Here is an 18,025-nt window from a genome sequence, read left to right as displayed (position 1 = left end):
TTTTTCCCTTTTGTTAATCATGGCTTAATGTATATTTCTGTATTTAATGAATACTCTTTCATGCCTATCTTTCACAAGTCCCTGACATATACTTAACAATATAATCACTGAGTCAAAGGGTACCAGCATTTTAATTGATACTAGTAGATTCCAGAACTTGTTGTTAGCCTAGCCCTAAATATCAGGCTTCAGCATTTGTTTTACTGCCATTGGCCAAGCAAATAGATCTGGCTTTTCCTTAACTTGTAATATCACTAAAGTCTATTTCTTACAACAAGAGTCGTGTAGACTTGACATTCTTAAGCAGCCACAGTGCTTGCCTCACTTGAGAGAGAGAGAGAGGGAGAGAGAGAGAGAGAGAGAGAGAGAGAGAGAGAGAGAGAGAGAGAGAGAGAGAGACTCTTATATACAGAAACCTGGAAGAAAACATATTATACGTCCTAGAATTCTCCTATACTGATTCTCCTATTCTTCTATGGAAGTACACTTCTAGTGGGTGTCACTCCATAAAATGAATTGGGGTTGTTACCTTTAGGTGCAAACCAGAATTTCCCAGGTGTTATATACACTCTCAAAATGGCATTTGGTCATATCAGCACACCATAGAAGAACGGGAACTCTTTCTAGTGACTGGTGGTCTAAAGACACTCTAGAGACCTATTATACCCATACTCATCCCTTGAGCTTTTATAGCAGTTTTCTAAACATGCATATTCTGGTACTCATGGCTTTGCCTTTGCACACTTTATTCTGTATTTGTTATTTTCTCATCCATCATGCTAACTCTTGCATGTATATATTTTTACAAGACTTGGTTCATGCAGCCTATCTTTAGGAATCTTTAGCTCCCTTGGGCTAGGAGAGACCCTATTTTCTCTGTGTGCACTGTAACTGTGCTTCACGCTCCTCCCCCATCATAGCATGAAACATACTACACTGTATCCTATAATGCACATATGCAAACACACACACCCTTCCTCCACTGATCAATGACTTCATGAAAATACAGATCATGTTATATCTATTTAATTTCCATGGGTGAACACATTCTTCAGAACCTGGGCAGTTGTAGGGCATAGCATAGTGGTCAGGAGCATAGACTTTAGACAGACAAGATGCCGTTCACTAGTCTTGTAAACTTGGGCCATCTATGGGAATGATCTGGACTTATTTTCCCATCTATAAAATGGGCCAACCTTATAAAGTTGGGATGAAGATAATCAAGTCATGCTTAGCAGAAGGCCTGGGACTTAGTAAGGGCTCAATAAATGGAGTTTTATGAAAAACAAAGAGAGTACTATTAAAGACATCTATGTAACAATGTAATTGCTGAGTCCAAGAGTATCAGCATTTTATAGTTAAAAAGAAGCCAGAGCTAGGTTCCCTGAAGCAAATGGGGAAGGGAAGCCCCATGAAGAAGCCTTCTTTTCCTACTGGCAGCATGTGTCTTCATGGCCTGTTACCCACCTGAAGGCTTGTCTTGACCATCCAGATAGCTTTGTGCAACCCTCTGAGGTTTCATGTGCCTCTTGACGGCTCTTAGCACAAATACTATTGAATCCATACCTCTTCCTGAAGTCATCAGGACCAGTCGTGACTGCACTTAAAGTCACTGGAGAATCTTCAGGGTTTTGATCTTATTTTTGATGATATTGAAACAGAGCATCTCTCAATTCTCACTTGGCAAAAATATGAATAGTGTTTGCTATGGCTTTGAAGAACTTTCTCTGGACCAGCAAACTTTGGGACGCTGCCTTCTTTTTCTGGGAAGGCGTATGAACTGCACATTGGCCAGTTACCCCAGTTGGCCTTCAACATTATCATGGAAGTAAATGGTTTTAAAGATATAAAAATATCATGGGGGTTAAGAGATTCATGTTAATGATAGGACTTGGATTAATAGCTATGTTTTCATACAAGGCTTGATTATTTCTAACACAGTTAGAAAATTATCCCTATTTTATGCTTGTTGTCTCCTTCTGTTCAGAAATATAAGCAGTCATCCTATTTTGCCAGAGGGTTTAAGTCTGTTTCCTCCAGCCTGGCTAATGGCTCAGTTAGTTGGCACATCGTCCCATACACCAAAAGGTTGCTGGTTTGATTCCTGGTCAGGGCATATACCTAGGTTACAGGTTTGATCCTTAGTCAGGGTGTGAGTGGGATGGTGGGGGGAGGCAACTGATTGACTGATTGATATTTCTCTCCCTTCCTCTCAAAAATCAATGAACATATCCTTGGGTGAGTTTTTTTTTTTTTTTTTTTTTTTACTGAAATTTAAATGTTAGTGTTTTCTGCAACACAAACCTATTTTTTCTCTGTCTCTCTACTCCTAAATTTGTGTAAATATCTACAGTAAGAATGTTTCTTTTTTAAAAAAGACTTTTTGAAAAGCTCTCAGAAAATATTTTAATGATCACCATTACTTACGTTGCCTGCGTTGCTATGTAAATAATCTCAGCTTTTTCCCCACCAGAACTCTTACAACTTAACATGTCTTTTAAAAATGTGAATAAGGTTGCAAGATAATGGTGCCTCAATAAGCATTTTTATGCTTTGGAAACGAAATGCGAGTGCTAGGCTGAGAATGTGCGTGTTCAGCCCAGTGACAATATAAAGGATGTTTATAAATGAAATAGTCCTACAAATGGCACCACGCTTGGGCGGAAGAAAGCAATTTGGTGAAGCGAAAGATGTTAAATGTTTTAATTTTCTCCTCTGCCAGTAAAATCTTGTAAAACAAGGTGACATATTACATTTTCTATACTATAAGGGCTGCAGGAACCTGTCAACATTTTCATTATAAACTCTATTTTTCAGAGCGTTGTAACTCAGCGTTAAGAATTCACTCTGGCCTGACATTTGAAGTGCAAGGTCTTACCTGGGGAACATGTGTTTCGCATGTTTTAAAAATTGTGAGTTTATCCATTCCTCAGTTTGTAATAAGTAACCTTTACATACTTTTTCACATGGCTTCTGTGTCTCAGAAATTGGAGGCAGAAGGCTTACATGTAGGTCAATGGTGGTGGTAGGGAGCCAACACGTGTGGTCAACACTGGTCGGGGCTTGCGATTGTCATTATTAAGACTCATGGTCATACTAATTACTCAGCTTATTATACGAAAAGCAGAAAGTATTCTTCCCTGTACTCAGCATTTTACACTAGACTCTCTGATACCCAAAGTAGCAGACAAGATCCTGATTGATTGGAGAATTCTTAGTCCCCAGACTGTTTATTTTACATTTGTATTATTTTGTGGCTGGTGTAAGACCTTTTCCTTTAGCTTCATAACATTCATTCTAATTGTGTTGGTTTTTTGTTAAGTCTTCTCTCTGATTGTGTGTGTGTGTGTGTGTGTGTGTGTGTGTGTGTGTGTTTATTGCTATCCTATTTAGTACTCGGTAGGTTGTCAGTCAATAGTATTTAATAATACAAACATCCTTTTTACAATTTGAGATGTCTGCAGTTATCTCTGAAAGAATTACTTTTTGGAAAGTAATTAGAAAAGAGGGAAGAAAGAGCAAAGAAACAGAACAGAAAAAACACATGTTGCTTTTTGGTCATCAGGCTTTGAAATGTCTTGAATTCTAACTACTTAGTATAGCTTCACAAAAAGAACAAGTATGGACTATCTAGAAAAAAGTGGAGTACCTGCAATAAAAAGTGTGGTCCCAAGTCCTCAGTTCCAGGTTGTCCCAGAGAATTCTAGGAGATCACACTTTCTGATATATATTCAGCATTATCTCTATTCAACTTGATTGCATTATATTTTTATACAGCTATCCAATTCATGTTAAAATGTGAGAAGCACCCAGTGTTTAATCGCAACACTTGTGTTTATTGTGTGAGGATAAACTTTGTGCTGGTTATCTAAAAAAAGTATTTATATCCCTTGCAAACACCCTGCATTCAATGGCCTTCCTTTAGTAGCTCAATTAATTTGTCTCCACAGCTAATGAGTGCCCAGGACAAGTTCAGAACCCAGGCCTTTCAGACCCCAAACCATATTCCTATAGTCTTTCCTCGATGCCATCCTGCTCTTCTGTATGTGTACGAAGACATTAGTCTCTCCTTCACTTTTCTATCAGAATCATGCTATTCCTAACTTCGTAAGTGGATTGCATTTTCCGATGGAAAATGTTAGAACATGAAGGCTGGTCCTCCAATTTAAAAAAACAAAACAACAACAAGAAAGGACTACAGTACTTGAAGTAGTCTAAGATTTAACAAGGAATCCGACTTCCTTTTCAGTTCCTCTCACCTCATAGTCATCTCTTCCCCCCTTCTTCCTGTTAGTCCCATTGCAATGAATGGCACCCAATCTGCTGCCAAGGTCAAAAATCTGGGCGATGTAATTTCTCTCTTGTGCGCTCCCCTGCTTCCACCACATCCTAATCTAAAGTCTAAATCTAATTCTAATTCTAAAATAACAAGCTGTGTCCAGTCTGGGTACAAAACATTTTTCTCCATTTAAATAATCCTATTTATTAGATCACTTTTAAGTTCACAGCAAATTTGAGCAGAAGGTACAGAGAGTTTTCATATACTCTGCTCCTCCCACACTCACATCCTCCCCGAGTAACATCCTGCATCAGAGAGAGAGACATTTCCTGTAACTGATGAGTCTGTGCTAACACACCACCATCACCCCAAATCCATAGTTTACCTTAGAGTTCATTCTTGGTGTACATGCTGTGAATTTTGACAAGTGTAGAGTAAAATGTATAATCCCTGCAACTACCAATCTTTTTTACTGTCTCTTTATTTTTGCTTTATCATTGGAATCATACAGTATGTAGCTGTTCAGGTAGGCTTCTTTCACTTAGTAATGTGCATCGAACATTCCTGCATGTCTTTTCGTGGATTAATAGTTTATTAGCTCTGAATGGTATTCATTGTCTGGCTCTCCCACTGTTCACATATCCATTTACATCCTAAAGGACATATTGGTTTCTTGTAAGTTTTGTCAATTATTAACATAGCTGTTATATATACTCTTGTGCAGACTTGTGTGTGAAATTAACATCTTCTATTCATTTGGGTAAATACCCACAAATGCAATTGCTGGATTAAATGATAAGAGTATGTTTAGTTTTATAAGAAGCTGCCAAACTGTCCCCCGAAGTGACTGTGCCATTTTTCACTCCTACCAAAAATGAATGAGCGTTCCTGTTGCTTCCCATTCTTCCCAGCAATAGTCCAGATTTTGGCATCAGTATTCCAGATTTTGGCCATTTGAGTAGATGTGTAGTGTTATGTCATTGTTGATTCAATTTGCCATTCCCCGATGACATGTCATATGGAGAATATTTTCACATGCTTGTTTGCTATTTGTATATCTTCTTTGGTGAGGCGTTATCAGCTCTTTAGCCAGTGCAGTATTCCCTCACTTATTGCGGGTATTACATTCTAGACCCCCTCACGAAGTAGGAACCTTACATTTATTCTACACTCTTAAATCTACGTAACTTGAACAACATATATATATGTATATATACACAGTACCGCGAAATTCCGCGATATAGTGAAAAATCCATGATAAATAATTAAATATAATATTTTTTAAAATCCCGTGATACAGTGAGGCTGCGATAAGTGAACCGCGATATAGAGAGGGACTATTGTATTCTTTAAATTGAGATATAATTGACATATAACATTATATTAATTTTAGGTGTGCAACATAATGATTTGATATATGTGTGTACTGAGAAATGATTACAATAAATTCAGTTAATATCCATCACCACGTATCGCTAATTTTTTTCTTGTGATGACAACTTTTAAGATCTACCCTTAATAACATACAATACAGTATTGTTAACCATAGTCACCATGACATCCCCAGGGCTTATTTATCTCGTAACTGGAGCTTTGTATCTTTGGGTAATTTTCACTCATTTTGACCCCTCCTCCTTTTCTGCCTTTGGCAACCATCAATCTTTTCCTTGTATTTATTTATTTATTTATTTATTTATTTATTTATTTATTTGATTCTATGTATAAGTGAGATTTTGCCCAGGTTTTAATCAAGTTATTTTCTTATTTTTGAATTTTAAGGGTTTTTGTATATTTTGAATGACAGACCTTTACCAGATATCTATTTTGCAAATATTTTATCCTAATTTGTGGTCTCTCTTATTCTCCTGACAAAGTGCTTTTCACAGAACAGAAGTTTTTAATTTTAATGAGGTCCAACTTATCAATTATTCTTTTCATGGAACACGCCTTAGATATTATATCTAAAAAGTCATCATCATATCCAAGGGCATTTGGATTTTCTCCTACGTTATCTTCTAAAAGTTGTATGATTTTGTGTTTGACATTTAGATCTGTGATCTATTTTGAGGCTTTGTGTGTGTGTGTGTGTGAAGGGTGAAAGGTATGTGTAGATTTTTGTTCCACGTACACGTCCAGTTGTTATAGCATCTTTTGTTGTAAATACTAACTTGTCTTCATGCTTTCATCTTAGTTCCTTTGTCAGAGATCAGCTTTCTATATCTACAACTGTTTGTATTTATCTCTTTCCATGGCTACTGGCACCATCCAAACAGAAGCTGTAGTCATCCTTTGATTGGTTGTCCTATAAGTCTATTAATTAGTGCAATCTATTTAACACGAAGAGGCCAAAATTGTGAAAATATTATTTGAAATTGTGATTGCTTGGCAGAACATATACTAACATTAGAAAGATACAGAAAAGATCCTGCAAAGGATGACATGCAAATTCATGAAGAGTTCTTTTTTTTTTTTAAGAAAAAACAAACAACAACAATAGCAAAAGATTTGAAGTTGTTTAACAGTTGCCCGCTGTTTTTAGAATCAAATTTAAACTGTCTGATGACCTAAGAGCTCTGCCTAATCTGGCTTTCTTCTTGCACACCTTTTCCTTGCCTTCCTGCTCTTCCTCCATTTCCCGTTCTTTCTTACCTTTCCTCACAGTGCCCCAGCCCCATAGTCTTTTTTGCTTCTTGGAGCATGCCACGCCTCCTCCCACATCAAAAGTTGGACTATGGAGTAATCTCCTAGAGAGACCCTTGTCCCGGCACTCCATGGTTAAGCTCATTCCTACTCATTCTTCAAGCTCTATTTAGATGTCACTTTTCCTCAGATACCTGTTGATATTTTTTGGTCTCACTCCCTTAAGTGTTCTTTACAATAATTGCAGATGATAATTTTGTTATTATTTCTTTAGCATCTGTCTCCCCATTAGAATGTAAGCTTCATGAGTGTAGGGGAAACTGTCTGTCATCTTCCCTGATGTATTCACAGTAGGCACAGTATCACAGTGTCCTAGGGCTCTGGGCAGTAACTGACCTTACATCATCAATAAGGGGATGCAGAACTGCAGGACTGGATGCTGAGGATTAAGCCCCTGATTCTGGGATCCCAGGACTTCTCTTTATCTGGGAGTCAAATCAAATTATGAGTCAAAAGACTTTAGTTATCAGTGCATAGAAACAATCCAGACAGTAGGGATTTGGAGAGTTACAGGATCTTGGATTTTGAAAAGAAAAAGTCTGCATGTATAATCAGGGCTTCTTATAATGATATTAAACCCAGAGCATTAAAGGATTCAGAGTTCATCTTCCTTCCACATCCTTTGTTTTCTTTTCTATGGGCAGTCCCTGGAGGATAAGATAGTCAGTGGCCTGACTGAATCAGGGTTCTGGGAAGAGCAGAGCCCAGGGTATCCATGTATCAGAGCCAAGGCATGAGCACCAACCTTAGGCAAGCCTTGAGGCAGGCAGGAGGTAGACGGCATAATGGTGTTTCTTTTCTAATGCAGTGAAGAAAAGTCCTCATTCACATAAAATGAATTCAATATTTGAAATATTGAATAAATTGATATTTTTCTATTCTAGTCAGTGTTTAAAATTAATTATTTATCAAATTAAAAAGGACTTTGCCTGAGCCCCTGGTTAGCTGACACTGCTGATTTCTCTAGTGCCTGTCCCTTAGGTAGTCACTAGGCTCCCTGCAGAAGTTAGGTGTAGTCACACTTTTCGACCCTACCCTGCAGGGGTGGACAGAGAACCTGGACACTTCCTCTATATAGAAGCACTAGTGAGTAAGCGCGCAGAGCCCAAAGTTATTTTGGAGCATTTTACTTTTACTAAGAGATGGAGACATTGTACCAGAGAGGCCTCCAAGGAAGTTTTCTCTGTGCTGTTTTATCTATTTGTGGGAGGTGGGAATTTCTTCAGTATCAAAAGTCTTCTGAAACATCAAACTATTCTCTCTCTCTCTCTTATTTTAATTGATTCCCCAGTGTAGTAAATTTCAAATTTGCTGTATATCAAAAACTTCTGGAGGAACTTGCTAAAAATACAAGGCATTGACTTACTTCAGTGTGGCTGTTTTCTTGACTATCTCCCCAAGTGTTCCTACTATATACTGATGGTTAATATGTATGTGGTGTCAAGTACATGCGCAATAGCACCATGCTCTGTTACTTTATGGTCCTGCCCCCTTGTATTTTTATCACATAGGTATTTACCCTGGGGTACCTTCTTTTTACTTACTACAGCTGAATACTTTTTGATTATTAGAAGCTTTTATCATTGTATCCTCTTTATTAAAATATGACAAACACTTAGGTAAATGGTAATTTTATCTATTCATACTGAACACTCCTTGGTTTAAGAAATTCATGTTAACAGTTATTCTTTCAAAAATATCCCATTGTTCCATGATTAAAAGCAGCCAGTGAACCATGACTATCAGGAGAATAATAGCAAGAGGTATATATGTGTTCATTGTGGGTCACAAGCAATTTGTTTTTGAAAGAGCCTGATTAAATGCACCTCTGTGGATTGCCATGGTTTGTACCAGAAATAATGTGATAATCTGTGTTAGATTTGGAGCCCACATGGGTAATCCAGGGATGATCTCAAGATCCTTATTGCATCTACAAATATCTTCTCTCCTTTTTAATAAAGCAACATTTATAGGTTCTGTGGTTTAGAATATGGATATGTCTTTTTTGAGAGTGGACAGAGGGGATAAAGCCCACTTCAAGTACTGAAGAGTGGGTGCTAAGTAAGAAAACCATGAAAGAACATCCCAGAAGGACTCCTGTGCCCTGATCTAGGGGTCAACCAGGCCAGGCTTGAAGCAGAAGAGGGTCTAGGTGGCAGATCTCCAGGAAAAAGAGACTTGACAGATTTGATGGCGTATATGAGGGAGAAAATAAAGTCATTTATAAGTACAAATATTTTTTAAAAAGGAAAAGGAAATGTGGATGTATAGAGATTTAAGTATAAATATTTTTTAAAAAGAAAAATGTGAATGTCTAGAGGTTTTTTGTTGTTTTTTTTAAATTAATTGTGCACTACTTGGCCCAGCAGTAAACAATATTTACATAATTTTGAAAATGTATAGATTAATTTTGACCTTTTTGAATTAAACTATAGATAATGCACATAATATTATTAAATATATCCTGAAAAGGTAAAGTATCTATTTTAGATGTGTCTCTTTTATAAATACAAAAGTATCTGTTTTATCTACTTTAGATACTTTTTAGGTAAAAAAGATTCTTTTAGGCAGAAGGTAAATGATAAAAAAGAAAAGAGTGCTGAATACAATGGGTAAAGGTAGGACTAGTCTCCTTATGAACTATCTAGTCAAGAAGTATTATCTGTCATTGAAAGAAGAAGAAGTAAAGAGTTATGGGTATTATATTACTTACAATGTCCATTGGTAACCAATATAGAAAATCCCACAAGGAAGTGGTGGCGTAAGTGAGCTAAATCTTCATCTGTCATTTTAAGAAGTCAATAAATAGTGTCTAAAGTGACTAGATCAAGAAACAAACATGCTATTAAGAGATGTGAAAGAAGCTACAGGTAGAGTTTTTAAAAGTTCCCTATGGGGAGTGAGACTAATGCATTTAATAATAAGCCTTTTCTTAGGTGTTTTAAACATGTGCATTTAATATAGATCAAAGAATAGTAAAATATACTATAACATTTTCTTCTAGTCTGTGGTTTAAAAGTGTCTTTCAATGAATCAAGAAGTGCCTTTCAATAAGTAGAGTTTTTAAATTTTTATTAATTTGAATTTTACATGGTCTGTTTCACTACTTCTCAAACTCTTGGACCATTAAACTTTTCCCCAGGCATTGGGTAACACTTGAGTAATTAACAGTCAATGAGAGGAATTAATATAAAAATAAACAAAAATAAAAAAATTCTAAATACACAGTTTTAAAATTAGATTTAGTAGATAAAACTTCCATTAAAATTTTTTATTAAAAAGTCTCTAAAAGCTTTCTCTCAATGTGTTTACTTGCCATGTTGCATACTGGTAATAGAAAGTTTGCAGACTGGAACAGTTCCAAGTGGCAGATTTTGAGCAATGGACTGGTTTTACACCCCCTCCCTTTGTTCTCCTTGCTTTCTTTTTCCTCTCTTCCTCTCTCCTTCCCTTCCTTCCCTTCTGAGTGTTGCTTTTTCCTATTGTCTGGGATGGGGAAACTTTCCCCTTCCCCCTTCAGCTTTTCTAGCTGGTAGAGTGATTAAAATGATATGAGGCAGATTAAGAGGAGGATATCAAGTTTCAATAGGCGTATATGGGGAATTTGGGTCTGCTGCATGGGCAACAGCAGACCCTCCATATCACCCTGCCCAGGCTCTGTAGCTTCAGCTTCACTGGAGAGGACACTCCAGCGTCATCGCAAGATGTCGATTCAACACGGGAGGAGACAGATACCGTGTCACTCCCGAGTCAGACTGCACAGCCATTCTCGGCGGTGCAGATAGACTCTTAAGAAGCTACACCATCGTCTCTCGAGACGGACGGCTGCCGACGACGATATGGGGAATTCACATAAGCATGAAAATTACAGAGACGGCAAAGCAAAGTGAGGTATATATGTCACTCCGGACTAAGGAAGGGCAGTAGGGGTCCATAACTTCAAAGGAAATTAAGGACAGGTCACAAGGGGATGAAAAGGGTTAATGTTTAGTGAACAAATGTTTGCTGGGTCATCTTGAAACAATGGGACATAGGCAGGACTTGATGAAATGGGCTTTGGTAGGTTGCTCCCTTTCTACCACGAATGTAGTTTAGATTAAACCATAGTTATCAGTGATGATATCTCTCTTTCTGGAACAGGTTTTCTGTATTAAATTTCTTTAGGCAGTAAAGGGGAGGACGATCTTTCTTCCCACATTGCTTCAGCTTGTAATAATCTGCATGGCAGAGTGGCATATCTTGGGGTGACTCCTTCTGAACCCCCACACTGCCTTAAGAACTCCTTTCCTACCCCAAGATTGTCGAAATATTCTGTTTTATTATCTTCTAAGGGTTTTATCATTTTGTTTTCCACACTTAGGCATTGAGTACACCCAACTGCTGTGTTTGGTGGGTGGTAGGATCTTGATTTTATTTTTCCCTTCTTAATACCCCTTGCAGTTTTTTTCTTATCAGTTGGCCTCTGTCCATCACAGGATCATCATTTTGTCACTGCTTCGCAGTGTTGTACAAAATATATTTTGTCAATTAACTATCAAGGGCCTGTTAAAGCAGGGTTTGTTTCTGGGCTCTGTATCCTGGGTCAGTGCTCTATATATTGATGACTACCCAAGCATTAATAACAATATAGTAACCAATTTGGTTCCTATAGCAGTAAAATAATTCAGTGTTTTTAGATGCTTATCTTCCTACATTGTTCTTTGTTCAAGTATGTCTTGACTTTTGTTGGCCCTTTGTCTTTTCATAAAATTTTAATTGGCTTTGATATTTCTTAAAGAAACCTATGGGGCTTTTGAGTGGCATTGCATTAAATTATAAATGTTTGGGGGAGGAATCCTTTTTGTAGTTTACATTTACATCTTTATATGTTTACAGTCTCTCCTTTCCTATCTATGAATATGATTCACATATTTTTTTCATTTTGGTCTTTAAAACTCTGTTTTGAAGTCTATTTGATCATAAAAGTCTTTCATATTTTTTGTGGATTTATTCCTAGAACATCATATTTATTAGTCCCTTATATTTTAAATAGTGATTTTAATTTTATTTCTTATCTGTTTGTTTTATATATATGAATCGGTAGATAGATAGACTCCAGGAGCCTAACTCAATTTTTTTTTTTTTATTTCTAATAACTCAGCTTGGTATTCTTTTGTACGTTACAGTTTGAAAATTTATAAAGTTTATGGTCATCTAGTAAAAAATGATGAATGAACACTGTTTGTTAGACAACATCTTTCAAAATATATGGTCTATAGAATAAACCATATAAGGAAAGAAGTCCTAGGTACTAAGTTGGGACCCACTGAACTGTGCTCTGATCTTGATGAATCCAAGTCTACGTAGAGAATTGACTTTTATAGTCAATATTTATTGACTACCTAGTTTATATGTGTCAGATTGACTAGTCTGACGGATGCCTCCCTTCAAGGACTCACATTGCAGCAGAAAGGATGAAGGAGCATCTCTAACATTGTTCTTATGCAGAAGCCAGAGTTCCAAGTCCACCTTTCACGTGTCCTCCAAGCTCTAGTGTTCTTTCCATTATTGCTCATTTTTCTCAGAATGGAATGGGAATTGTATTTCATTGGCCTGTTATGAGATTTAAAAACAGGGATCTTTGAGAAGAGGACTTTATTTCTACTTGAAGTGCAGTATTACATTTTATAGCCTTTTAGGCATTGCATTTGGTGGATATTCATTGTTTGTTTCTTTTTTACAAAGCCCTCATTAATTTGAGACTGATATTATACCCTCTCATATGCGAAAGAGTAAAGAAGGCTTACCTTACTTTGCGCTCTAAACACTATGAGGGTGTGTTTAAAGAGTTGGTTAATTGGAGAATTACAGAATGAATATACAAGAAGAAACTTGAGCAATAAAAAACAATGTGTAATATTTTTTTAGAAGAAACTTTGTGAATGATAAAAAGGATGATTTTCCTGCAAAGACAGACAGTCAAGGTAAAAATATTATTGAGTAGAAGTATAAAAGTAAAAGACCTCTTTAGTTAATGCATTTTTAGAACTAAGCACAAGGCTGCTTCTCTCTAAACAAAAGGACCTTTACAGATGAGGGTACAGTTTAGGGAGAATCTTTTCAAAAGGACCTCTATTTAGTTCAACAGGCTCCTTCAAATGCAATGCATTATAAAGGCTTGGAAAGTAATGATGCCCTTTGGAGAATGCCAGAGGGGAGGGTGTTTAGTTTTTTTGTGAAAGATCTGGTAACACAGGTTGAGTTGAACTAGTGTTTCATGATGCTGAGAGAGGAGATTTTATATCATGTAAGAGTCAAGAAAGGACATTTGAGCTACTACTTCTTGTTTTCTCTCTTCCTCAGGTCTTTTATGTTTCTCCTATTAGCCCTACCTCAAGACTGCTTCGACCCTGGCTACTCTAGTACCCCAAGTCTATCCTTAAGCCCTCACTTCTGCAACTATACCCTTACACTTTTTTCTCTTTTTTTGGTCAAGCACTTTCACTTAATCCCAAATATACAGAGTCCTGGGTCTTGACCTTCGTGTGTACTCTCTGAAGCAGCCTCCTGGCTTGCTGATCTCTGGATATGCCCTCTTTTGAACTTGACTTCCTTGACCTAGACCACTAATTCTCTCCTGCTGGGTTTTATTTTAGTCTCCTTGCTCCTCTAGGTTACTGTATGAGAGAAATAAACACTTGCAGATTTGGGATTTTATCCCCAACACTCTGTTAAGAGAAAAGTAAATTTCAGAACAGTTTAGGGAAATTTATTCCCCATTATGTTCCTCCTATAAACATTTTAATTTAAAAACCTGACACTACCCAGAAGAATTAGGTAACACATTTGCTGAGGAAGGTAAATCATTACTGTTTTATTATATCACATAAAACTGGTATAAGGCTTAAATGTCTTTGGACAGATGGTGCCCTGTGAGATCCTAGGAAGCTAAAAACAAGAGACCATACTGATTCCCAATGTTCCGAAGTTTCTAAAAATATGTTGCCTGTCATGATGAAAAACAGAGCTGCACCACAGATACTTTCAGAGAGGAAGCATAGCTTTAGATTTTCTTTTACATGTAAGTGAAGAATGGATAGTTATGCAGGGAGTCCAATTTATACAGACTGTTGATTTGGGTGAATTGGACATTGGTACCACTTCCTCTTACAACTGTTTTAGAAAGTGGTTTTAACAACTCTTTAAACTCTTTGAATACCATAAGCATACATTTATCCACAACCCCAAATAATTTATTTTCTCTTTGCTTTTACTTTTATAACACAAAGAAAAATCAAACCACCTAAAAGGCTATTACTTCTCACAGGACAGCATCATTTTAGTCTTGGTCTCCTCAGGCATATATGATAGAGATTAATGTTAATAATGTAATGTGAGGCCTGCCAAGATCCTATAATTCTTTCTGAGTTTCTTATAAAAATTAAATTATGTGCATTATAACCTTGAGTGTGTTTTATCATATTTTCTGTTAAAGGCAATGCAGAGGTGAAAAGATGTTCTTGATCCAAACCTTGCTCTCAGGCACTTGGTAAACAGTCGTTTAACAAGACTCCTATTGCCCAATCCCTTTAAATATAGGACTTGACTGAAACTCCCTAAAGGTTCTATTTTACTTTGCTTTGTAGGTCAGTACTATTTTTGTGAAAGTGACTTAGTGTCAGTCTATGGCAAAGACTTGGCAAACATTTCTATTCTGCCTGGAGGAAGTCATTTTGGTTGGTTCAGAGAGACCTCAGAAATGTTCTAAGTGGAGTTAATGGTGCTGTTCTTTGCAGAAACTTCAACTACCTTCTTAGCTGGGTGGAAGCTGTTCTAACAGATGAAGGATATTTTTTTGTGTGTGTCCTTGAACCTTTTTGTGCAATGGAGGGAAAAATGAACAGGGTGAGGAAGGGGGAAATAAAAAGGAAAGGAGGAGGCTATGAGGAGAAAAGCTATATTTAGAGCTAAATACCACTGATCTGAAGTTCTCTCTCTTCTTAAATATTTGAAATGAAACAGGAACTGCTATTACAAACTGATATGAAATGTTCTTGTGTTATAAAGCGTTATACATACAGACATATATTTCTAAAGCTACTAAAAAATTAAAAAATAGATGTTCCATGACTATTTGGTACTCCAATTTGTAAACACGCAGCAGAGCACAGGACCTCATTAGATTTATGATCTGCGGAGTAGTTTATGCTGCTCTGCATTCAACTGTAAACGACTGCAGTGGTTTCGTCTTGTGAAATCCTTGGAGCGGGAAAGGCCTCAACTTTAAAAGGAAAATCAGAACCTTGATCAAATACAAACGGTCCAGTACGTTCTGCTTTTTGGTATGGTGCGCTTTTGCTCATGGGTACATGCGTGACAAGGAAGCGTGAAGGAAAGGGTGGTTCTGTGCCGTCTCAGTATTGCATGGCTGCTCATTGGGCAAAACCAGGATTCGAACCCAGGTCAGTCTCATGGTCAGGGTGCATCTTTATAACCAAAATAAGCTCCAGCCAGTGATCTTAGCAATTTTACCCAAATACCGAAAGTTAACTCTAGTTTCAAAATATCCCTGTGGAAGCCAACAGACACCTATAGGGCAACATTTGAAAAGCCACCTTAAGTGTCCTGGAGCGCAGGTGTTATCATGAAGGACTGCAGCAGCTGGTTCATTTCTTAACAACGGGCAGAAAAAAAGGAAAGGAAAGCCCTCTAACTTTTCAGTATACTTTTTAGTTCCTGGCAGTTTGTCCTATCTCCATGACTAATTGCCAAAATAATAAATAATGCCTATTATAATTGAATCAATTATAGAATTACTGTCTAGTTTGGCTAGTTATAAAGCTAGAATTGTTGTACGGTATGGACACTTTGAATTCTACTTGTTCCACAGATAAGTGATTTTTATTTTTCAGCTTCACCAGGAGCTCTCGGAGGGCAAGGGTAGTGCCTTCCATTTGAATCATTAAAGACTATCGTAGTAATTAGTGATGCATGTTTGGTGAGCTAGCTTAGAGAACATCCCTGGGTTATACATTTATTATGATAAACAGCAGTCACTTTTCTGTAGTGTTTGGTGAATTACCAACATTAGTGTTGCAGGGTTTCTGATAAGGGAAGGCATCCAAAGGTTCTGCTGAACGTGAGCACTCAGCAAAACTTGTTACAAAAGTCTGTGTTCCCTTGATAAATCTATACTCTATACTCTGACTCCAAAAAACCTCCGCTGCCTTGCGGCATACCTCTTCAGGGGAAAGGCTAAGGGAGTAAACCCCGACAGAAAATCCGGAGCCGGAGTCCCTAAGGCGGTTTGACATTGTAGTCAACACCGGCAACTCCTGCGGCGCACCTGAAGCCAAGCTGTATTGACTCCGTCTTTCCCTTGGACCCTTCAGCTGCGAAGAGAGGGGGGGTCTGCTGCATGGGCAACAGCAGACCCTCCATATCACCCTGCCCAGGCTCTGTAGCTTCAGCTTCACTGGAGAGGACACTCCAGCGTCATCGCAAGATGTCGATTCAACACGGGAGGAGACAGATACCGTGTCACTCCCGAGTTGGACTGCACAGCCATTCTCGGCGGTGCAGATAGACTCTTAAGAAGCTACACCATCGTCTCTCGAGACGGACGGCTGCCGCCGCCGACGACTCTAAATGCCTGCGGAATCAGATACAGTATGGCGTGTGATCATTTAAATGACTCATTTAACAAAAATGCATTCCAGTATTTGGATTTTTTGGTGCAATCTTAAGGACAATGATGGAGTAGAAATGATAGTATTTGGTTTTGTAAATGAGAAATACTAAGAGATGCTCTAGTAAATGACATTCCCAGTGATGTTTGAGCAGCATCTTATCTTTGCAATGTATGTTTTTATCTTTGATTCAAGGTATCATTTCTAGGGTGTACAGGTGAATATGAAAATGATAATATGTTTGATACATAGATTGTTGTCCTTCTCAATTGAAAATAGTGCTGATGGTGTGTTTAGATACATATATAAGTAAATTTGAAAACATGTTTATGTGATAGCATTTTCAACTCCAAACAGATGTTACATACTTTTTTTTGGATCAGAAACTATTCATAAATTGCAAAACATGCATTTCATTGACATGTTGCATTGTATTCAGAGGTACATTTTGTTCCTGAGAGACTGAAAGCAGAGTAGACTGGAGTAAAAGAACCAATGTTGTTTTCTTTTTTTCTTTTTAATGTAGTTGTTAGCTTCTACTGCGTACCAAACCCTCTCAGAACTCAACTGTTTATTTAATTCATGGATCAGCTGGATGGGTCTTCTGGTCTGGGCCAGCTGGACTAGCCTCTCTCATGCATCTGCAATCAGCTGTATTTATGGAGGCCATGGCTGGAAAGATGGGGTCCCTTTCTGGGTGGCCTCATCCTCAAAAAGTCTAGCTTGTGGGTCACAGGTAGGTTATCTGAAGATCACAGGGGTCCCAACAGTGAGGGCCCAAGTGTGCAAGGTCTCCCTCTTGAGCCAAGGCTGGAACTCATAGTGCAACTTCTGGCACATTCTGTTGGTTAAAATGCATCACAAGGCTAGCAAGATTCAAGGAGTAGAAAGATACCCTTTTTCTCTTCGATGAGAGAGAAAGAACCCACAACCACTTTTACAATGTACCACAGCTAACACGACAGTTCTACACCAGCCTGTTCAAGAACAGTATCTTTTAATCATAACCATAACCACAGCAATAACAATAGCTAACATCTATGGAGGGTTCACTATGTGCCAAACACTGTTAAATGCTTTTCATGGATTAACTACATTAATTTTCACTGTAACAATATAAGGCAGATATTATTTTTCCTACTTATAGATAAGAAAACTTTGTCACAGAGAAGTTCTCCAAAATAAGATTTCCCTGGTTAAATAACTTTGGTAAATACAAGGTTAAATTTGATGAAGAATCTGTCTTCATTCACCCAACTATTCATTCATTCACTCCTCCAACCACCCATTCATCCATCCTGTGGGAATTCTTGGAGTTTTGAATATAATAATGTACATTGTAAATCTTACAGAAGGGAAGGTTATAGGCCTCATTTTC

General features: G+C 37.6%; 1 protein-coding gene and 1 pseudogene across 2 annotated transcripts in view; both read left to right on the top strand.

The window, feature by feature from the left end:
* Positions 1-18,025, top strand: part of DCC (DCC netrin 1 receptor) — a 1,006,514-nt gene that overhangs the window by 377,356 nt on the left and 611,133 nt on the right. The window lies entirely within an intron of this gene.
* On the top strand, positions 6,654-6,748 carry LOC150002543 (U6 spliceosomal RNA; annotated as a pseudogene).

Source organism: Furipterus horrens, unplaced genomic scaffold, assembly GCF_987537825.1.
Source record: "Furipterus horrens unplaced genomic scaffold, mFurHor1.1.pri manual_scaffold_8, whole genome shotgun sequence".
In the NCBI taxonomy this organism is placed as follows: domain Eukaryota; kingdom Metazoa; phylum Chordata; class Mammalia; order Chiroptera; family Furipteridae; genus Furipterus; species Furipterus horrens.
The sequence above is the reverse complement of the archived record's forward strand: the minus strand, read 5'-3'. Positions and strand labels throughout refer to the sequence as shown.